This window comes from Lissotriton helveticus (assembly GCF_964261635.1).
Source record: "Lissotriton helveticus chromosome 1_1 unlocalized genomic scaffold, aLisHel1.1 SUPER_1_unloc_14, whole genome shotgun sequence".
In the NCBI taxonomy this organism is placed as follows: Eukaryota; Metazoa; Chordata; class Amphibia; order Caudata; family Salamandridae; genus Lissotriton; species Lissotriton helveticus.
The window spans coordinates 1,242,773-1,266,960 of NW_027611653.1; the positions used below are offsets into that span (position 1 = coordinate 1,242,773).

Sequence of the window (24,188 nt, forward strand, 5' to 3'; positions counted from 1 at the left end):
AATCCTTTCTGAGGGGTAGATTAGGGGCTTTGGCAGCTGAAAAAGACGCAGTTACTACAAAGAGGTGTCAACAGTTGAGGTACAGGTTCTGGCCCTAGAGAAAGATCTGACTGATCGCACGATAGACGAAGAAGCCCGGGAAAGTCTGCTTCAAAAAGTGCAGTAAGCAAAAGGTAAGATGGCAGTAATCCTACAAGAAAGGATGAGGAAGAAATAGGACGCCAGTAAATTGGCTCATTTCGAATATAGTGAACGCTGCAGTAAGCTGCTGGCCTGGAAGGTCAAAAAGGAGCAGGTGAGAAGCAGTATGGACCAGGTTAAATGTGAACAAACTGGCGACCTTATTAGTGACAATAGGGAGATTGAGCATGTTTTTCACAGCTATCACAGCAGGGTATACCAAGAAGATCTAAAACCCACCCAAGATGAGGTCGAAGCTTGGTTGGGACAGGGCTCAAGTAGCACCCTCTCAGCATAGAAGAGCAGGCAGTTGAATCAGGAGATTGGGGAAGGGGAAATAAGACAAGGTAAGAAAGGAAAAGCCTCTGGTCCCGATGGCTTACCTCTTGAGGTATACAAAGTACTGGCCAGTGTACTAAAACCTATCTTTGTAGAATTCTTTAACGAGTTCTTTTTGAAGGGGGCTAACATGCCAGCCTCATGGGATGAGGCTAACATCTCTCTAATCCTGAAGCCAGGCAAATGCCCAAAAAATTGTGGTTCGTATCGGCAAATATCTTTGCTGAACTGTGATTATAAGATCTTTGCAAAGATATTAGTCAACAGGTTAAATGGACAAAGTTGTCATGTTTATGCGGTTGTCAGAAACGAATCCCTTCTTGTTCATTCGAGAACGTTTCTAGTGACCTCTGAGTTAGCTAGCACACACAAGTAATTAAGTAAATTTACTCAATAAAGACATACTGACCTCAGTCCTATGTCAAAACTATAGTGGATATTATTCCAATGCGCAGAGCCTATTAGGGATATAGGAACTACACTACAAAGACTGCTGTGTGCAGACCTGATAGCTGGTAGCACCCTGGAGTATGTATGTATAAATCGGATTATGTTGGAAGTAACCTGCAATACAGTGGCAGGCAGCACCGTGCCAACCAGTAGGATTTCCCATAGTATTTTATTTCCTGGCACATTAATGGCGATAGTCTTTTAACTGGCAGAAGAACAACACTGACTATACATTTCCTGGCACCTTGTTTAAAATGACGTACACATTAGAAATCGCATTTCGTTCTGCTGGAATAATAACACAAGTTATCTTGTACTCTGCTATGATGTTACATAGCTTGTTGGCTGCAATACATTCCATGTTTCATTCAAACATGCTTTCTACAGGGCACATACATGATTTGCTGCTGTAGAGAAATAATCAATCAATCAATGCATTTGTATAGCGCGCTACTCACCCGGAGGGTCTCAAGGCGCTTGGGGGAGGGGGGTCCGCTACTGCTCGAACAGCCAGGTCTTGAGTTGCTTCCTGAAGGAGAGGTGGTCTTGGGTCAGGCGGAGGTGGATGGGGAGGGAGTTCCACGTCTTGGCAGCCAGGTAGGAGAAGGATCTTCCTCCCGTTGTGGCTCTTCGGATGCGGGGGACGGCGACGAGGGCGTGGCTGGTCGATCGAAGCTGGCGGGTGGGAGTGTAGAAGTTCAGGCGGTCGTTGAGGTATCTTGGGCCTTGGTTGTGGAGAGCTTTGTGTGCGTGGGTGAGGAGTCGGAACGTGATTCTCTTGTTGACGGGGAGCCAGTGCAGGTTTCTTAGGTGTGCGGAGATGTGGCTGTGTCGGGGGATGTCCAGGATGAGTCGTGCTGAGGCGTTCTGAATACGTTGAAGTCTTTTCTGGAGTTTTGCAGTGGTTCCGGCGTAGAGGGAGTTGCCGTAGTCCAGACGGCTGGTGACGAGGGCCTGGGTGACCGTCTTCCTGGTTTCTGTGGGGATCCACCGGAAGATCTTCCGTAGCATGCGTAGGATGTTGAAGCATGACGAGGAGACGGCGTTGACTTGTCTGGTCATGGAGAGGGAGGAGTCCAGGATGAAGCCCAGGTTGCGTGCGTGCGTGGTCCGTTGGTTTGGGTGCGCTGCCCAGGGCAGGGGGCCACCAGGAGTCATCCCAGGCGGAGGGCGACGATCCCAGGATGAGGACTTCCGTCTTATCTGAGTCCAGTTTCAGGCGGCTGTTCATCATCCACTCGGCTACGTCTTTCATCCCTTCGTGTAGGTTGGTTCTGGCGGTGGCGGGGTCGTTGGTGAGGGAGAGGATCAGCTGAGTGTCGTCGGCGTAGGAGATTATGTTGAGGTTGTGTTGGCGTGCGATGGCCGCAAGGGGGCTCATGTAGATGTTGAACAGCGTGGGGCTGAGTGATGATCCTTGTGGTATGCCGCAGCTGACTTCGGTGGCTTCTGATCTGAACGGGGGAGGCGGACTCTCTGTGTCCTTCCGGCGAGGAAGGAGATGATCCATTCCAGTGCCTTCTCTTGGATTCCGACGTTGCTGAGGCGCTGCACTCGGGTGCGGTGGCAGACAGTGTCAAACGCCATGGAGAGGTCCAGGATGATGAGGGCAGCTGTTTCCCCGTTGTCGACCAGGGCTCGGATGTCGTCAGTGGCTGCGATGAGGGCGATCTCGGTACTGTGGTTGGCCCGGAAGCCGGACTGCGAGTGGTCGAGGGATCCATTCGTCTCGAGGAAGGCGGCCATCTGTCTGTTGACGGTCTTCTCGATGACTTTGGCAGGAAACGGGAGGAGCGAGATGGGGCGGTAGTTTTTGAGGTCGGTGGGGTCTGCTGATGGTTTCTTCAGGAGGGCACTGAGTTCGGCATGCTTCCAGCTCTCCGGGAAGGTTGCGGTGTCGAAGGAGGCGTTGATGATGTCCCGTAGATGGGGTGCGATGACGGAGTCGGCCTTGTTGAAGACGTGGCGAGGGCAGGGGTCGGTTGGAGATCCGGAGTGGATGGAGTTCATCGTGTGGATGGTGTCTTCAGTGTTGATCGGGGTCCAGGTGCGGAGGGTGGTGGTGGGGGGCGTTGGTGCGGTCGTAGGGTGCGTTGGCTGTGTGCTGAAGCTATTGTGTATGTCTGCGATCTTGCTGTGGAAGAACAACGCGAGCGAGTTGCAGAGGTCTTGCGATGGGGTGATGTCGTTGTTTCCAGCGCTGGGGTTGGAGAGCTCTTTGACAATGTTGAAGAGTTCCTTACTGTTGTGGGTGTTGTTGTCCAGTCGTTCCTTGAATGCGGTTTTCTTGGTGGTGTGGATCAGTTGGTGGTGTTTTCGAGTGGCGAGCTTGAGGGTGGTCATGTTGTCTGGTGTCGGGTCTCTGCGCCAGGCTTTCTCGAGGGCTCGGCAGTTCTTCTTGGAGCTCTTGAGTTCGTCGGTGAACCAGGATGCTTTCTTGCTGCCGGGTCTGCTGGGAGGGGCCCTCAGTGGGGCGAGGTCGTCTGCGCAGTTGCTGATCCACCTCGTGAGGTTGTTGGCGGCATGGTTGGGGTTCGTTGAGCTGGCGGGGGGGTTCTGGCTCAGGGACGTGGCGAGCTGGTCGACTGTGATCTTGTTTCAGCTTCTGCGTGGAATCTGTTGCTGGTGGTGGTGGATCGTGGTCCTACTGAAGCTTAAGTGGACGCAGCTGTGGTCCGTCCATTGGAGTCCGGTGGCGTGGCTGAAGGAGATGTCCTTGCTGGAGGAGAAGACGGGGCCAAGCGTGTGGCCGGCGTAGTGGGTGGGGGTGGTCACCAGCTGCTTGAGTCCGAGGTTGGCGAGGTTGTCCAGCAGGGTTGTGGTGTTGCGGTCGTTGTTGTTCTCCAGGTGGAAGTTGAGGTCCTGAGGAGGATGTAGTCAGCGGAGGGGAGGGCGTGCGGGCTGATGAAGTCGGCGATGTATTCGCTGAATTGTGTGCGTGGTCCCGGGGGTCTGTAGATGAGGGTGCCTCTGAGGGTGGTCTTGGGGTCGGTGTGGATCTGGAAGTGCAGGTGTTCGGCGGCTGTGAGGGTGTCGTCGGAGTTGGTCGTGATACGGATGGTGTTCTTGTGGACGATGGCAATGCCTCCTCCCGTCTGGTTGGCACGGTCCCTCCGGGTGATCTTGTATCCGTCCGGGATGGCGATGGCGATGTCGGGCGCTGAGGAGGCGTTCATCCATGTTTCCGTGAGGAAGGCGACGTCTGGAGATGTCGAGTCGAGGAGGTTCCAGAGTTCCACGGCATGTCTGTGGACGGAGCGGGTGTTGAGCAGGATGCACTTGCGGTGGCTGCTGCTGGGGGTCGGCTTGGTGGGTGCGGTGCAGGTCCGGATGCAGGAGAACTTGCAGGACTGGTAGGTGAAGGGTCTGTGGGTGCGTCTCGGGGTGGCTCGGTAGCAGCCGGCGGTTCGGCCGGTGTTGAGTGCGTTGAGGGTGGCGGCGTCGTAAGTCCGGCGGGTGGGGTGGCCTCTGCGGGGGCCAGGGGTTCTGGCGCTGGGCGCGGTCCAGGCACGGACGGGCGCAGACGGGCTTACCTTTGGCGCACCTTCGGCGCTCAATCGGTGCTCCCGCTGCGTGCGTCCGCTGCGCGGTCGCTCTGGGGGCGCCATAAGTAAGGAGCCGGGAGGGAGGAGCAGCTGGGTGGCGGGAGCGGGGCAGCGAATGAAATCACAGGGGGGCGCGGGGCCGCAGGGAGTCAGCGGCAAGAAATTCCAAGAAGCAGCGGGCAGCGGGAAATTCCCAGGAGCAGCGGGAAATTCCCAGGAGCAGCGGGAAATTCCCAGGAGCAGCGGGCACCGAGCGAAGGAATCTGCAGGCAGGAGGCGGCAAAGGCAGGCAGGAGCGGCAGCAGTGAGTGGGGCGACCAAGCCCTGTGGAGGGCTGAGCGTGTGTACTGTGGCGGACTCAGAAATATTGAAAAACTTCATGATTTCTCGTCCAGCACTTCATAGTAAAACCTTTCAATTTTTGACTCAATCATTTGGCAGGAACATAACTTAGTACTGTTAAAATAGTTGTGATGGGGAACATTCATGTGGGGTTAGGACTGGCTCGACCAGAGTGCTTGCTGACTTGGAGGAGTATGGAGATGACCCCCTTGCCTCAAGCCAGCGATGCTTTGCTGCAGTCTCATTTGCCCTGATACCTGGTCAACAGTTTGAGGAGGAGGAGGTGAAGAGCTGTCTAAGTGTGCCCTGAGGCTGGCATTTCAGTACATCCCTGAGAAGTGAGCTTTGAGTCATGTAGTGTTCCTGTTATACCACGTGTAGGAAGGTGGATATCTGACTATGGTTACCCCCAAACTTTTTCCCTGGTGTTTAGCTAGTTTTTGACATAGTTGGCCTGGGATCCTGCTATTCAGGGCCCCAGGCTGATTGCTCTCTCCTTAAAATGGACTCCATGTACCTTAGGTACATACACAATTGGAACTGGTTCACCTTATTGGCCCCTGTAACAGTGTACCCAGGTACCCAGGGCATAGGTGCTTCCAAGGCCTACCAGGGGCTGCAGCATGTATTATGCCACCCCTGGCCTGGCCTCCATATTAGACACAACTGGCTGATCACTCAGCTGGGGTAAGTCGGTGTAACCACCCCTTACTTAGGTGTAGTATGCCTATACCTAACCTAAAATGGACACATATGTTTCTATCAGCCACTCCTATGGAAGGCCTCATCAATCCTGGAGGCAGAGTGCTTGGAAATATGTGAGATAGTGCTCTGGCATGAGCTGAGCCTGTCTGCAGCTTTCGGAACCATGTCCTTTAGCTGTTTCATGATACTGCCATACCATATACTCTTAAGTGCATTATAATCCTCGCGGTTAAATGCTATCTTGGGTTTGGCTTTATCAAAACATGTCGAGTAAGGTGTCATACGAACTGGAATACTACCCCCTCACCAGTTCTGGCGACGGGGGTAGCATTCCACCCTTCTAGAGGGACACGACATGTACCTAACCTGAACCCCGGTTAAAGTTAAACAGAGCCTTAACATCTCAAAATGGATGCTGCCTCCACAGACACAAGTCTGACCTCCTGTTGCTGGGAGTCCTTCCAGCGAGGGCAGCTTGGACAAAGGGTTTCCTGCCTTGGGAGGTGCTAGCACCACCCCAGACAGGATTTTGTGTATTGGGTAGGACAGGGCTGAATAGAATCAGACATGCCTGGGGCACACAAGGTGTCCCTGTGCATAGGCCAGTTCAAACCGGTGCTGGGGCTTTCCTGCCCCAGTCCTGGCACGAAACTGGACAAAGGAAAGGGGGTGTAACCACTCCCCTTCCTGGTTCCACCCAGAGGAGGGACCTAGTAGGTGATCCGGCCCCCCAGATTCGAATAAGAGGGGGAGCTGTGTCCTGAGACTTCAGATCATCCTGAATCAACTTGAAATACAGAAGAAGACTGGACTTCGACATTCTGCTGCTCAGAAGACGGAAGAGAATCTCCCTTGTGGCCAAGGAGTGACCACCCTGTGAACACAGGCACCAACCAGCAACTCGACGTCTGCTTTGCCGCCGCCTCCCGCCAGAGCCCGAGCCCAGAGCCTGACCAGACCCAGACTCCCAGACTTCTCACCGCCCGATCCACAGTCCCTGCAAAGAAGGGACCCGTGGAGGCACCGAGAGACGTGGGACCGGACATCTTGGAAGACCCCCGAAACGCTGACTGCGCAGCATCAGAGGCACCCTCGACGCTGTGCTTTGGGGTCTGAGAAGCCCCAACCTCGAGCAGCCCTTGCACCAAAGATCAGCACCCCAGCATCTCCACGATCTGCGTGGGGCCCTTTTGCATCGTGCCACTCAACGCGCCATCCCGGCCACTTGCCACGTGGCTAGCGGCCATCTTGGTGACGAAACCTACAACTTTCACTGCAGGTCTGGTTGCTCCAGACTTGCCCTTGCTCCTGTAAAAAGGAGCACCCGCTCTGACCTTGCTGGTCCGAGTGACAAGCCTTTTTCGATTCCTGCGTGGCTTGCATTAGCCAAGGCCTGTTTGCTTCCATCCGGTTGCCGACACCGCCAACAGCGAGAACCCTGCGTGGGACAGCTCGTGACCGACTCCTGGACGTCTTCGACCCCTCGTGTCCACGTGGCTGCAGAGAGAAGCTACACCTCGACGCCTGTTTGCACCCGACATCGCCTGGTTCCACTCTGGTTCCACGGTAGTCACTGGCTAGTGACTTTGAACATTGTCCCCTCTGCTTTCAGGTCTTCACGACTTCAGATCCACCCTTGGATCCACCGGAACTCTTCACATCGAGCCGCCTGCAGCATCTTCAGCTCCAAGCACCATCGACCAGCGTGACGAAACCCGACACTACTACGACCCTATGCACCCGCTTCCTGTGGGTGAGGTAACTCAGCTCCGCCGGTGTTCCCACACTGGTACACACCTCTAGGGTCTGTGTCTAAAGTGTCATCCTTCTAGGTCCCTCGGAAGGTTCCTTTTTAACTAACTTTGTAACTTTTACGCACCATTGACATTGCATTGGTACTGCGTGCACTTTCCGCACTGCACCCGAGTCCCGCGGGCCTTACCCGACTTCTTCACTGCTAGTCCCGATCAGCTCCAGCGATTCCCCAGGCCCTAGGCCTCTTCACTTTCCTCATAGTGGTTCTTATACCACTATTTTAGTATATGGTTTAGGTGGCCCCTAGGGCTCATCCACATTCGTGCAACTTTTGTGTATTTAAACTGTGTTTTGTTTTAACGCTTGTGCTTCTGTGCTCATAAAGAGTATAGGGTATCTTTTGAGAAATAAATCTATATATATTTTCAATATATATCTGTGTGGTGTCCTTTCATTTGGTATTCAAGGGGATTGTGTATGGTAAAACAGCTTGCTTCACATGCCTTTACAGAGTTTAGCCTAAGACTGCTTAGTCCATGCTACCCCTAGGATAGCTTGTCTATAAGGTTGACTTTACAACCTGCACCATAAGGGTTGCTTGGCATGGTACAAGGTGATCACTAGAACTAGTGAGCAGCATATACCAGGCCAACTTCTCACATTGGTGAGCAGCGGATTGGGATTTGAGCTTGCTGTTGTTTTACCATTACAATCTTTGAAAATATCATTTGAAAGATCATACAGGTACCTGATAGGTACACTAAAACAAGACTAGATATACTTAAGTTGTACTGAACTTAGTTGTTGTAGAGGATAGGGAGTAGCACACCCTGACTACAACTACTAGATAGGTTTTGTAGGAAAACACAAGTGTAGGTAGATTGCAACACATCCACCACACTAGAGCAATGTCTGGAGCAGAGGGATCCACTGGACCCAACTCTGTTGAGAGTGACCCTCCAAGGGCGCCATCCAAATTTGCTATCTTTCCATTTAAGAAACTGAGGCAACTGTGTTCCATGAGAGGAATCAAAACAGGTCCTACTCCTACAGCAGGACACCTCAGAGAGCTATTAGACCAGTCTGAAGCTCTAAAGAACCCCAAACCAGGCCCCTCAGGGACTGGTGAGGAGGTTTCTCCTTCTGAAGATGATAACCCTGATGCCCCTGCCCCTGTCATCCAGATAGATGAGGAAGACCAGACCCCTGGGAATACTCAGCCTGAGGAAGAGGAGGAGGAGGAGGAGGAAGAAAGTGATTCGGATGATGGTAGAAATAGCCAGGTGTTAGTCAGCAGGCTTAACCAGGCTAACCTAAGCTTATTTGGGACTGAAGGTGAGTCCAACCCATTCAGACCCCCAAATGGACTTAACCAGGAGCATAGGAGGAGGATGAATCACTCAGGTGAATCCAATACTTCCCATGTTTCTAGAGGTTCTCATGGCAACTCCAGAAGGGAGTTGACTAGCCCTCAGAGAAGGGAACATGAGGCCAAAATGAGAGAGGCTGAACTTAGGATCCAGAGACAAGAATTAGAAGTTGCCCTGGCCCAAGAGAAACTTGCTAGAGCAAGGCAGCCTAGAGAGAGTGGATTAGGATCCACTGGTGGCAGCACTATCCCTAAGGATAAAGACAGGTCCTATGACAATAGAAACCTGAGTAAGATTGTGCCCCCCTACAAAGTTGGGGATGATATCCACAAGTGGATGACTGCACTTGAGAGAGCTTGCAAAGTACAGCAGGTTCCTCAAGAGCAGTGGGCAGCAATCTTGTGGCTCTCCTTTGAAGGTAGAGGCCGAGACAGACTCCTCACAGTTAGTGATGGGGATTCTAGAAACTACCTGGTCCTGAAGAGTGCTCTGATTGATGGGTTAGGCTTAACCACTGAACAGTACAGCTTAATGTTCAGAGATACCCAGAAGACACAGACTCAGGACTGGTCTGAATTTGTTGAATGTGCCACTAAGGCTCTGGAGGGCTGGTTGCTGGGAAGTAAGGTTACAGACTATACAGGATTGTATAATTTGATTATGAGAGAGCAAATCTTAAGTAATTGTCAAAATCAGCTTCTACATCAGCACCTGGTTGACTCTGATCTGACCTCCCCACAAGAATTGGGTAGGAGGGCAGACAAATGGGTCAGAACCAGGATCAGGCCTAAGAACCAGGGTGGTGACCAAAAGAAGGATACTTCCAAGGCTCAAGAGAAGGGTGGGGATAAATCTAAAGACAAGTCTCCCACAGGGCCCCAAAACTCCAAGGATGGGGGTGGGTCCCAAAACACTTCCTCTGACCAGAAGAAACCTTATTGTCATGCCTGTAAACAGGTTGGGCATTACAAAACAGACAGCTGTTGTCCCAAGAATGGCAATAAAGAGAATATACCTCCAAAGCCAGCTCCAACACCTCCTGTTACTGTCAGCAGTAATCCCCCAGGAAGTGGGAGCACACCCAGGAATCTGGGTGGGTTTACTTTTGGAGGACAGGTGGATTCTGGCCTAACCAGGTCCCCTACCTCAGATACTCTTGTCTATGAGACTGGCATGGGGTTTGCCAATTTCACTGCTTGCCCAAACACTTTGAGCAAGTATCGACAGGAGCCCCTCATCAATGGCTTGAAAGTTGAGGCCTTTAGAGACACAGGGGCTAGCATCACCATGTTGGCTGAATGTCTAGTCCCCTCAAGGCAACTTTTACCTGATGCCACATATCAGGTGACAAACATTGATGGAATAGAAACCAATCACCCCATGGCAGTAGTAAATCTTAGCTGGGGAGGTGTCACTGGCCCAAAGAGAGTGGCAGTGTCATCAAACTTGCCTGTAGATTGTCTACTGGGGAATGATTTAGAAATCTCAGCCTGGGCTGAGGTGGAACAAGAAACACATTCTAAAATGGTAAATCTCCATGGAAAGGTTAGTGGGGCTGTTATGGCTATAGCCCCAATCCAAGATGTCCTTCCTGAAAAGGTTGGTAGGGCTGAGCAAACATCAGCCCCATCTTTAGCTAACTTCCCTCCTGAAAAGATTAGCAGGGCTGTGATGGTAACAGCCCATACCCACACTGAGTCTCCTCCTGAAAAGGTTGGTGGGGCTGTGATGGCCACAGCCCAAACTCAAACTGATACATGGGTAGTGAAGCCTGAAATGATGGATCACTCCACCCAAACTGAGAGCATTGAGGAGGAAGAGAAATCTCCCTCCCACCAGACTTTAGGAAAGGATCAGCCTCCTCAGGGAACTGATCTTACCCCTGATGAAGGAACTGTCCCAGAGGTTGTTAGGCCTGGCCTGACCGAGCCTCTGATGGCAGTGGACCCTTCTCAGGTGGGAACCAGTCTGGAGCAGGTATCCTGCCCCTCTCTACCTTGCCTTACTCAGCCCAGGGCTGCAGAGGACAAGAAGGACAGTGAGCCCCAAAGGGCCCCCTGTCAAATAAAGCACCCCCATCAACAGATTAGGGGCACCATAACTAGTAGCCCTAGTGAGGTGAAAACTTTAAAAACTCCTGAGGGAGCCCCCTTAAAAGTAGTTAGGGACCTCCCACAGATGGATTCTGTTGGGCACAGCCAAACCTGGGACCCCAAGGGCCCAAACCTGAGCTGTCCCTCCAGTAGGCCAACAAGAGGGACCCAGCCTCCAGCTTTAGGTAGCCAGAGGTTGACCCTGAGAGCACAGTGCAACTCAGTCAAAGAAAGAAAGGCACACATGGTGGAGAGTGATTGGAGGAAGCTGAGTCCTACAGAGGAATCTCACTTCAGTACTCCATCCCAACACCAGCCTTTAACTTTGCAAAGACACACCACAGGTAGAGATTCCCTATGGTGGAGACCCTCAGATACCCTTAGGGTGAGGGATTGCTTAGTGGACCATGAGACAGGGGGTAACCAAGCCAGAGCTGGTACTTCCTTATATGGCCACTTAGGCAATATAGGCTTACCTGGTCAAGGATAGCCTTATCTCCTTTCGTTTGGGGGGGGGGGGGGGTATGTAGGAAGGTGGATATCTGACTATGGTTACCCCCAAACTTTTTGCCTGGTGTTTAGCTGGTTTTTGACATAGTTGGCCTGGGATCCTGCTATTCAGGGCCCCAGGCTCATTGCTCTCTCCTTAAAATGGACTCCATGTACCTTAGGTACATACACAATTGGAACTGGTTCACCTTATTGGCCCCTGTAACAGTGTACCCAGGTACCCAGGGCATAGGTGCTTCCAAGGCCTACCAGGGGCTGCAGCATGTATTATGCCACCCCTGGCCTGGCCTCCATATTTGACACAACTGGCTGATCACTCAGCTGGGGTAAGTCGGTGTAACCACCCCTTACTTAGGTGTAGTATTGTGGTAAATAAATAAATAATACCCTATTTTTGACTAGGCATATAGCATAACAGATAGCTCAATAAATAAGAGTCAAGATTCGAGGTAGTAGGAGTTTCTGCAGGTTTATTACAGCATAAGGACAGGATCAGGACAACCTGCATAGGATGACCCAGCAGGGGAAAAGAGGCCCAGCAGCTGCTGGGGCTTGGTCTGGGATGAGCGCGCTAACTTTTAATAACAATACATGAACTTATATACATAGCGCAAACACATAGCATTACATTGCAATAGGCGTATCAGTGGGTGGAGCAGAAGGCGTGACGCGTAGCAGTCGCGAAAGATAACAGTAAAAGTAGGTGTAACTGGGCGTATACATAGACATGTGGTGCAAACGTAACAGAATATGTCATGAATGGGGCGGAAACATAGGAGGGGGCTACCTAAGGAGCCGGGACCTCTAACCTGGTGGTGCACGCAAACTGGCAATGACGTATTACTAGGAGAAGCTGGGGCTATGAACTCTGTGCTAGGAGCAGAGACTAAAGTCTGGAGGGTCGGAGCGACTTGTACCTAAACCCTATCTAGTATCTGATGTTTAGGGAACATGTTGATATAAACTAGAAGTCAAGGCTAACTTGATTCTAAGACTGGACCATGCATTATTCTACATGTAGTGTGTGATGAAGAATACTAAATGACCATTAAATACAGTATTTCTCTAACGTAGAGCCGCATAGGCTAGACAATGACGGGAACTATTGATGCAGTTCAGTAGCTTAGGAATGCAGAGAAGGAGGACTGAACTGATAACTGGAACTATAACATACTTTTGGCAGACTCAGAGGCAGAGCCAGGCTGCACCGGGCACTGCGAGGCAGGAAGTAAGTGAAGGGTCGAGGATACAGGTGGGGGCTGTATCGCTCCTCAGCGAGGTTTCAGGAGACAGGAGCTGAATCTGTGGTCCGGGCCCTTTTGAGGCCTGGAAACGGGGACTTTATAATGGAATAACGTGCACACTGGGAAACGTGGCAACATTACTTTACATAGGCCTGATATTCGTAGTATTCACGAGGACTGGAAACTAACATACTAAAGGTGGACACAACTGTAATTGCGTCATTAATCGGACATGGGGAATAACATATGCATATTGGTCATGCACACATAACATATGATGGATGAGGCGTAGGGACACAGAACATGGCAAAATTTACTTTTCCACATTCCCTCCTTGTCACTACGTTTCCATCAGGAAACATCAATTTTCATGATACCATCTATCATTTCATACAGTACCATTTGCTCGTCTCGAATTGTCTTGGAACGGGATTTAGAACGGGGCTTAGGACTAGGAATACAAGAGGTAGCACAAATGCCGCAAATCGCAGGGCCACATTGTATACAGAGGCAGCAGCTAAATATGATCGCTACTGCAATACTTAGAAAGGACAGAAATTTCCATCCCCATGCGGAAATTATATTCCAGAACCAACCGGACCATGTCCAGGTGCCTGGATCTTGATGTAACAGATGGGCAATTTTATGGAGCCTGGTTATAGCTGAATAAACAGACGGTGCGTTATTTGGAATGAAAATGCAACAACTAGATCCGAGGACTCTACAGGCCCCGCCCCTATCGGCCAGTATGACGTCAAGGACGAGACGATTCTGTAAAACGACAATTCTCATAAAGGATTGCTCTTCAGTTAAGTTACCTAGAGCGGAGGCAGTCTCATCTACTACTGCTTCAAGGGTTCTTGTTAACCTACGAATTAGCTTACTATTTACAACTGTGCCTAAATAAGGGAAAACACCTTTATCTATATCAATGAATTGCTCTGCGGCAGTTTCAGTATAATCGACAATCGGGAGATTTCTCTTGTGTCTAGTATGTACTAGGAAGGAATTCCTATGGTAGTCAGGTGGGGCTAGAAAAACAGGCGGCAGTAGGAAGGCAATGTAACAGGTTCCCTCCCAATCGAGGGGCAGACGAACATATGCAGTTTGACCACAAACAAAATAAGAATGACGTGAGGCTTTAAAAATAGATTTCCCACTGTCACTATACTGAATAACAGTAGTACATTCACTATGGCCTACGTGTACAGAACCATAATTACGGACACATAATTCGCCTTTGACTGGTAATACTGAAATAGCAGGTGAGTCTGGAGTAGTATCAGACTGAACATTCAGGACCATGAAATTCGACGAATAATTACCTAAATTATACACTTCATTTTCTAGATCTAACCCGGTTCTGTGGGGGAGACCTTGCTTGTCTGGGAAACATGTACTGTTAAGAAAAGACATATCTGTTGCGGATGACGTTAACGTGGACCATGCTCCACACGAACCATTATGTGAAAAAGGATAAGGAAAGAGTGGCAGAACTCCCTTCGGTGTCTGGAAAGGGGGGAGTCGACCACACACCCAACAATTAGTGGCATTGCTGGTCTGGTGTGAATAATGTAACATACGGATAAATGAATTATTACGCATAGCGAGGCGGTAAGAATATTCGTGAGGAGGCAGATCACTAAACGTGTGCTCTACTGTAGCATTAGCAGACTTATTTACATGAGAAACTGGAAAATATAGGAAAAAGGCATAACTGGTGCAGGAAATCATTAGGCTGATGAATAATATGAAACTTAGAAAAACGATACATTGAATTGAGTTTTTACTGACTCTCTCACTATGGGGGTCTATTTTATACATGTCAGAAACAATCTAACCGTTTCACCTAGGGGAGGACTTATACAATCAAACTGACTGACTTACTAGACCGTAGTTTTTGCTTATACTCCTGTTGCGGAGTTTTCTCTAACAGGGAAGGGGTTGTGTCAATGTCTTTTGCGGGACAGTCCTTTAAAACAATGTCTTGGCAGTCTTTAAAATCCTGGGACTCCTTGGAAATGTTTTTAGAAACGGGTTTCAATCCATTGAAAAGTTTTACATGAGAAAGGTGGACCCACCCCTTCCTGCCTTCCAGCTTGACGGCAGTACGGGTGGTCAAGAGGACCTGACGTGGCTCCTTCCAACGAGGTTCCAGCGGACTTGATCTGTCAAAATTCCGGACCATCACAAGGGAACCTGGAACGATTTCATGCGGTGCCACCTCGGTATTGTCTGGAAATGCGGCAGCAACCTGTGAACGACATGAGTTGAGGGCAGACATCAAGGAAGCTAGGTAATCTGTCAACATATTACATGAAACATCGGTAATACTTCGGGGTCTAGGAGTACCCCACATGTTAGGGGGACGGCCGAATACGACCTCATACGGGGACAGACCTGATCTGGAATGTGCGACCATGCGCATATAAAATAGAGCAACTGGCAGAGCTACTAACCAGTCCACACCTTTTTCTTTACAGACTTTTGCAATACGGATTTTCAGGGTCTGATTATGTCTCTCGACTAGACCGGCTGCTTCAGGATGGCGTACACAATGGAACTTCCACTATATATATATAACATCAGACATTACCTATCAGTTGTTGTACATAATATTTTACATGTTAATATTGCATGCAGATGGCAGCAGTTGAACTCAGAGAGTAACATATTGTTTTCGGTTTATTTTCCATATAACAATATGAATGGGAACAGATTCCAAAAGTATCCGCCACAAAATTACACCCTACTTTTAATAAACTTCTGCATCTATGCCCTTAAAAGACTAAAACAATAATAACATACTTTGGGTCAAATTGATAATTAGATTTAGACACAGCCCACGGACCACAGGAACTAGGATAAGATGGCGGAGCCACTAGCAAACACTTAATACCTAAACAGGAAGTACAAGCCCACACTAACCCGTAATCTCGCGAGATTACGCTCCACTCACTGACCCATGGCGCTAGATAGCTTGCTATTTAAACGCCCCATCAGAACGACAGCTGCTAGATCGACAATCGGAATATATCGAGGACGGTACCAGAACACATCAGGTATGCCACGCTCATCCATTTAGATAGAGGCGCGCACGGTAGTTTTTCAATCTATCCCCACGATAATACTAGTCTACGAAATGTAAAATTTTCCCCTCTTTACGCTATCTATAGGAGATCACCCAGCGCATAGCATCCAGGGTCCGAACACCCTAGCAGTCAATCATCAGAGCAGACCATGCGGTAACGCACAGAAGAAGTCTTAGACCAGTAATAGGTAAGCGCTACGCTGTATCATGTATGAGCTTCACAGCCTAACAACAATAGAAATAGATACCGCAAGTGTCCCCTTGTCTCCCAGTATAGGTCCAAAATTATCTATAGCCGAAATGCAGACCCATGAAAGAGAATGAGGCAGCAGTTGTGGTGGAGTCGACAGGCACTCTAAAGGTAAATTAAACATATCCTGCTCATGAGATACATATTACGAGGATATGAGCATGATTTAAATTAAATAGCCATAACTTTGTGTCTTGCACAGTAGACAATGTAAACCACCCCCGCTGAACCCAGCAAACATACAGGAAGCTACCCTGCTTTGCAGCAAACGAGACTGATAGACGGAGACATACAGCACAAAATAAGCACTAGACAAGGTAATCTTTCTATCGGAATAAAAACTAATACAAACTTCCACTTAGAACGATAAATTAAAAGGCATTCTCCGTTCCGTCTAGACACACGGATCTGGGTCCTCGGCCTCCGCACAGAAGTAATCAAAATATATCTATTAGAAGCCGTTTGCTCCTATAATCAAGGTAATAACATGCTCCTCTAGCCAACAACAACTAAAGTCTCCTTGGAAAATTCATTTCACCCTATCTTGAAAGTCCTACTATTAGAAAGTCCCAATTGGTCATATAAGCCAATTGAATTTTGAAGCTCAGTAGAGTAGCTACCATCTGCAAGCAATAATCCATACGGTGTAAGATCACATGAGTCAGAAAATGTGAATTAGAGACAAATGTACATAATGTATAGGATGAATGAAATAAATGTACAGAATTTGTAAATACAAGTATGTAGATAAGTGTAAATATGACAGCACCTAGCTTTAGATGGCCCTCAGCGGACTTAGGAGTTTGCGCAACTGTAACAGACATAAATACAACAGTGTGTAAGGTCAAAATAGAATGAAGTAAGCAATAAGACATGTGTAATATATAACTGTATATAAGAGAGATACTAAAGCATTATTTTTTCATCATTTTTTAGCCACGTTAACTATAGTAAAGAACAAGGCAGATTTCCTGAGGAAGGCGACGGCCGAAACGCGTTGAAGGAATTAATTCTGCGTTTACATTAAGTTTCTTATAATGATTATGTGGATATTTTAAAAAAAAAGCGATTATTTATGTGATAATTTCTTAATGTTTTGTATATGACAATGTCCTTGGTAAACAAAAAAAGTATATATATATGAGCAAAAGTATAATAAGGTAAAAAAAACTTAAAAAAACAGGAACTGATAATACTCTAAAAATAAAACAAAATAAATGACATCAACTATAATTACATGAGTGAAGAATGATTTATTGTAAAACACATGTCTAAATTACTCTCAGATTAATATTACACTAAACCCGGTGTGCACTTTCCCTTTCTAAAAAACCTGTGCCCCCTAGTACAGCCAGCAGTAGTAGTGCGCCTCCCAAGGGACTAGTTGGGTTAACCTTGGGTTCTGAGGGGTGTGACAACTTAGTTGGCACGCTCACTCAGGCTGTCCTTGTCTGTACGGGGGATGTGGATATATCCCCTGATGTCAGTCCCAATACTTTGGGAAAATACCGACAGACGCCTTTGATCAATGGAAGAATGGCTCAGGCCTATAGGGACACTTGTGCCAGCGTCACCATGGTGACGCCTAACTTTGTGGACCCTGGACAGATCATGCCAGGTACAGATTTCCTGGTGACCAATGCCAGCAACGTCACTACCAGTCATAGTATGGCGATTGTTGCTTTCTCCTGGGGAGGGGTAAATGGCCAGAAAAAGGTTGTCGTTAGTTCAGACCTCCCAGTGGATTGTTTGTTGGGCAATGATTTGGAGTCATCACAATGGTCAGAAGTGGAGCACCGGACTCACATGGAAATGTTAGGCTTGCCGGCACATGTGCTTGCTGTGACTAGGTCACAGGTCAGACGATGCCCCACTGAATCGGTGCTGGATCCTGGAACAATGGACCAGACACCTCCCAAGAAGAAGAGCAGTCAGGTTAAGGCCTCGCCTTCCCCCTTGCCCCAGGTCGAGGATCAAGTCTCAGAGGAGGCTGACCTCCAGGAATTGCGGGAAACTGAACCTAAAGAACTCGAACTTGATCAAGTTGAGTTTCTGGGCTCAGGGGGACCCTCACGAGAAGACCTGAGGAAGGACCAGTTAGACTGCCCTTCCCTTGAACCCCTCAGACAGCAGGCTGCTGCTGAGGCTGCTGGGAACGCCACAGGTACCCACAAGGTATACTGGGAGGATGGACTCCTGTACACTGAGGCAAGAGACCCCAAGCCTGGCATGACCAGGAGGCTGGTTATCCCCTTGTCTCAGCGTGGTTTCCTTCTTACCTTGGCCCACGAGATTCCCTTAGCAGGACACTTAGGCCAGACGAAGACGTGGGACAGGCTTGTCTCGCACTTTCACTGGCCTCACATGAACGAAGATACCAAGGAGTTTTGTCACTCCTGTGTCACTTGCCAAGCCAGTGGTAAGTCAGGTGGCACGACAAAGGCCCCCCTTATACCAATGCCTGTGGTGGGGGTGCCCTTTGAACGAGTGGGGATTGACATTGTCGGTCCAATGGAACCCCCAACAGCATCAGGGCACAAGTTTATACTGGTGGTAGTGGATCATGCCACCAGGTATCCTGAAGCTATTCCCCTTAGGACCACTACAGCACCTGTTGTGGCAAGAGCCCTAGTTGGAGTGTTCTCCAGAGTGGGCTTCCCTAAGGAGGTTGTCTCTGACAGAGGTGCAAACTTCATGTCGAGCTATTTGACTGCTATGTGGAAGGAATGTGGTGTCAACTACAAGTTCACTACACCCTATCATCCACAATGCAATGGGCTTGTTGAGCGGTTCAACAGGACCCTGAAAGGGATGATTCATGGACTACCTGAAAAGCTCCGGCGTAGATGGGACGTCCTGATTCTCTGCCTTTTATTCGCTTACAGAGAAGTCCCACAGAAGGGGGTTGGCTACAGCCCTTTTGAACTTTTGTACGGGCATCCTGTAAGAGGACCCCTGTGTTTGGTGAAGGAAGGATGGGAGAGACCTCTCAAAAGCCTGCAACCAGCATAGTGGACTATGTCCTTGGTCTCCGCTCGCGGATGGCTGAGTACATGGAGAAGGCATCCGAAAACCTTAAGGCCAGCCAAGACTTACAAAAAGCTTGGCATGACCAAAAGGCTGTCTTGACTGTTTATCAGCCCGGACAGAAGGTGTGGGCGTTGGAGCCAGTGGCCCCAGCAGCACTCAAGGACAAATGGTCCGGGCCCTACACCATCCTGGAGAAAAAGGGAGAGGTCACCTACCTGGTGGACCTTGGAACTCCCCGGAGCCCCCACAGGGTGCTTCATGTCAACAGGCTCAAGGCATATGTCGACAGGAAGGACATGAGCTTGCTCATGGCCATAGATGAGGGACAGGAGGAGGAGAGTGACCCTCTCCCCGACCTGCTCACTCAGAATCCTGACGATGGATCGGTGGACGGTGTTGTCTTTTGTGGCAGCCTCTCCGAACATCAACAGGGGGATTGTAAACAGGTTCTTCAATCCTTCCGGCATATGTTCTCTCTAACACCCAGTCAGACCAATTGGTGTACCCATGAGGTTGACACTGGTGACAGCTTGCCCATCAAGAGTAAAATCTACAGGCAGCCCGATCACGTTAGAGACGGCATCAAAAGTGAAGTGCAGAAAATGTTGGAGCTGGGAGTCATTGAACCCTCGGATAGCCCTTGGGCTAGTCCCGTAGTTCTAGTGCCGAAACCTCACACCCCGGGCGGTAAGAAAGAGATGAGGTTCTGCGTAGACTACAGGGGTCTCAATGCAGTCACTAAGACTGATGCCCACCCAATACCAAGGGCAGACAAGCTTATCGATAGATTGGCTTCGGCCAACTACTTAAGTACGTTTGACCTGACAGCTGGGTATTGGCAAATCAGGTTAGCTGAGGACGCCAAGCCTAAGACCGCATTTTCTACCCCTGGTGGGCATTATCAGTTCGTGGTGATGCCCTTTGGTTTGAAAAATGCACCTGCCACCTTCCAACGGTTGGTGAATCACGTTCTCACTGGGCTGGATGACTTCTGTGCGGCGTATCTTGACGATATCGCTGTCTTTAGCTCCACCTGGGAGGATCACCTGGTCCACCTGCGGAAAGTGTTAGAGGCTCTGCAAGCAGCAGGTCTCACTATCAAGGCTACCAAGTGCCAGATAGGGCAGACACAGGTTGTATACTTGGGCCACCTTGTCGGTGGAGGCCAAGTTCAACCACTGGAGAGCAAGATACAGTCAATCAGGGACTGGGCTCCTCCAACCACCCAGACTCAGGTTCGAGCTTTCTTGGGCCTGACTGGTTACTGCCGAAAGTTCGTCAGAAATTACGGATCGATTGTGACTCCGCTTAATGAACTGACGAGTAAGAAAATGCCAAAAAAGGTTCAGTGGACAGCGAGCTGTCAAAAAGCATTCGATGACCTAAAACAGGCCATGTGCACGGCACCTATCCTCAAGAGTCCAGACTACTCCAAACCATTCATTGTCCAAACAGATGCTTCTGAGTTGGGTGTGGGAGCTGTTCTATCTCAACTGAATTTTGATGGTAATGACCAGCCCATTGCTTTTATAAGCAGACGGCTGACCCCCAGAGAGAAAAATTGGTCAGCTATAGAGAGGGAGGCCTTCGCTGTGGTGTGGGCCCTGAAGAAACTGAGGCCATACTTGTTTGGCACTCATTTCAAGATTCAGACCGACCATAAGCCCCTCCTATGGCTAAATCAGATGAAGGGTGAAAACCCCAAACTGCTTAGGTGGTCCATTTCCCTACAGGGGATGGACTTCACAGTGGAGCATAGACCTGGCACTGATCATGGCAATGCAGATGGGCTCTCCAGGTATTTCCACTTAGAACAAGAAGACTCACCTGGTCAAGGTTAGTTTATTGTCCCAACGTTTGGGGGGGGGGGGTCATGTAGGAGAGTAGGGTCTGCAATCCTATGATCACCCAGACTTTTTGCTTTTGTTTCACTGGTTTACGACTTTCTCGGGCTGTGGGCCTGCTAATCCGACCCACAGCCTAGCTGTTCTCTCGCTAAATTAATGTGTGTACCTTAGGTGCACTACCCAATTGGAACCGGGCCACCCTGTCAGACCCTGTAACTCAGGGCATCGGTGTACCCAGGGCCTACCAGGGGCCGAAGCATGTATTATGCCACCCCTGGATGGCCATCTAAATCTGACACAACTGGCTGCACGACAGCTGGGGCAACGTGGCGTACTCGCCCGTTGCTGTAGGTATAGTATCCCTATATCTAACCTAAAATGGACACCCGAGTTCCTATCAGTCACTCCTATGGCAGGCCTTGACAATCCTGAAGGCAGAGTGCATGGAACCATGTGAGTTGGGCTCTGGCACGAGCCGAGCCCGGTTGCAGCTTGCGGAACCAAGACCCAATGGCTGTTCCATGATAACGCGTACCATGTCGGTAACTTCGGTATCGCGTTATCAAGACATGTCGAGTAAGGTGTCATACGAATCGGGATGCTGCCCCCTCACCAATTCTGGCGACGAGGTTAGCATTCCGCCCTTCTAGAGGGACACGACATGTACGTAACTGTGAACCCCGGTTAAAGTTAACTGAAGCCTCAGCTCCACAAAATGGATGCTGCCACCACAGACACGAGTCTGACCTCCTGCTGCTGGGAGTCCTTCCAGCGAGGAGAGCTTGGACAAAGGGTTTCCTGTCAGGGGCGGTGTTCGCACCATCCCAGACAGGGTTTTGTGTATTCTGGGTAGGTAGGGCTGTGCGAGAAGGTGACTGCGGAGTGGCACCCCAGTGCTCACTACGCATCTGCCGGCTAGAACCAGTTCCAGGGGCGCGCAGCCCCTGACCTGGGGAAAGCCCGGCAGGGGAGAGGGGTGTAACTGCCCCCCTTCCTGGTCCCACCCCTAGGGCAGGACCTAGTCATGTACCCACCCCTTTCTTTAGGATAAAGGCAGGAGCGGGGACCCTTCCAAATTAGATCATCTTTGAATCAAGAACTACTTTCTACGAAAGGACATTCGAGACTCTTCTCAAGATTTCTCCCTTGTGGCTAAGGAGTAGTCACCCTGCATCCGCAGGCACCATCTAAGAACTCTGCGGTTTGCTGCAAGTCCTTCCTCAGGAATCCGACGACCCAGCTCGACGAGAACCGGCTTCCCTGGCACCTCTGACCTCTACCCACATCGTCAGCTTAGCTGAGATCTGTGGGTGCGACGAGACCTCGAGGGACCGGCCATCATCAAAACCTGCACGCTTTCTTAACCAGCACGATCACCGAAGGAATCCACTGGTGAGTGCTCTGGGGTCCGAGAAGCCCCGACCCTGAGCCGCTCCAGCATCGAAGTGCAGTCTCCCAGCATCTCCACGATCTGCGTGGGGCCCTTCTGCTTTGCCGCTCAGCACGTTGTCCGGTTACTAGCCGCTGGCCTGTGACCTCCTTGACGACATCCGACAACCACCGCTGCTGGTCTGGTTGCTCCAGACCGGCCCTTGCTCCCTTTTACGAGAGGAGCACCCCGGACCCTCCTGGTCCACTCAAGACGCCATTTTAGGCCCACCACGTGGCCCTGAAATCTGCCAAGGCTTGTTGCCCCAACCCTGGGCCCAGCGACGCCGACAGCATCAACCTTCGTGGGACAGCTCGCACCTCCATCCTGGTCGCCGACAACGCCTCCTGGTCCGTGAGACTGCAGAGCCTAGCGTCGCCCACTCACCTAGTCGAGGTGACGGCCATCCGGTGCCCTCCTGGTACCCTCTGACTACTGGCTAGTAGTACGAACTTGGTCCCCTCTGCTTTCTGGTATCATCGATCTCTGATCCAGGCTTGGATCTCTACGAACTATTCTTCACTGGTCGCCGGCCAGCAACTCCTTCCTTCCGGCTCCTGGCTCGTCAGCGAAGACCACCGACTCCTGTAAGACTTGTGCAGCCGCAGCCCTTGTGGCTAGGTAACTTTGGCATTTCGGTGCCCGCATAGCCTCCTTACTTAAGGGTCCCGAGTCCCTCGCTTCCGACTTGCCTTATCGGGTCCGCCCGAGACCTCTAAACTTTCCGTGCCCTCGGGCACTTGTATTGATTGTGCACTTGAAGTATTTTCCTAAGAGTTTTGTTCTGTGCTTAGTACCCTGTCCTCATAAAGAGTACAGGGCTGTTGTGATTCTAATAAATATACTGTTTATTTTCATAACACTTGTGTGGTGTCCTTTCACTTGGTGTTCAAGGGGTATGTGATGGTATAACAGCTGGCTTAACACGCCCTCTAGAGTTTAGCCCGAAGACTGCTCGTATCCACGCTACTAGGATAGCTGGTCTAAGGTTGACTTACAACCAATCACCATAAGGGTCGTTTGGACCGATGCATAGTGGTAGCTAGAATAGTGAACACTGCATATCGGGCCAACTTCTCACAACAATGTCATAAGTTAATCCACAAAGTCAAATCATTTTCACCCCGAGTGTGCTGGGTATACTCAGACGTGAGTCCCAGGCTCTCCACACCACTGGAGTCAAGCTATCCAGGCTGAATGAAGGCTGATAGCCAGAAACCGGTCCTTGGATGCTTGATTCCGGTCTGGGAAAGACATGGCTTGGTAGTTCGGACTGGACTGTTCCCATGGGGCACAGGGTCAGAGCTGATTTGCATATAGCCAGTGTCTAACCCAGGGTGGTGTGGAGTGCAAAAAAACGATGGATTTAGTCCCAGATCCTTGTACTGGGGTGAATGTATGACATTGTTCTACATTCTGTCCATCAACTGTGTTTTTTGCAATTTTCACCCCGAGTGGGCTGGGTATGCTCATACGTGAGTCCCAGGCTCTCCACATCACTGGAGTCAAGCTATCCAGGCTGAATGAAGGCTGATAGCCAGAAACCGGTCCTTGGATGCTTGATTCCGGTCTGGGAAAGACATGGCTTGGTAGTTCGGACTGGACTGTTCCCATGGGGCACAGGGTCAGATCTGATTTGCATATAGCCAGTGTCTAACCCAGGGTGGTGTGGAGTGCAAAAAAACAATGGATTTAGGCCCAGATCCTTGTACTGGGGTGAATGTATGACATTGTTCTACATTCTGTCCATCAACTGTGTTTTTTGCTAGTGTTTAGAATAGAGCTCATAAGTCGAAGTTCCAACCGGAGGTATCGGACATGAATCCTCCAATCGGGAATCCCTGTTGCAACCACAACCAAACCAAGTACCAAATTTACTACGATTAGGCATCTTCGCTCACCAATCGAGCTTCAAACTTCAAGGGATTATCTCTACCGATACACTCGTAAATATACAAGACCCTCAGTTTTGGAAATTGCAATTTTCAAATCAAAACTAAGGACCAAA

At 49.9% G+C, this 24,188-nt stretch overlaps 1 protein-coding gene and 1 long non-coding RNA gene across 2 annotated transcripts in view; one reads left to right on the forward strand and one right to left on the reverse strand.

Moving 5' to 3' along the window:
• Positions 1-17,090, forward strand: part of LOC144805553 (uncharacterized) — a 37,596-nt gene extending 20,506 nt beyond the window's left edge. Inside the window, exon 4 of the long non-coding RNA XR_013605539.1 lies at positions 16,811-17,090. This is a non-coding gene — a long non-coding RNA (uncharacterized LOC144805553). The remainder of the gene's footprint in view (positions 1-16,810) is intronic.
• The window catches only part of LOC144805540 (uncharacterized), a 215,678-nt gene that overhangs the window by 63,021 nt on the left and 128,469 nt on the right, over positions 1-24,188 (reverse strand). The window lies entirely within an intron of this gene.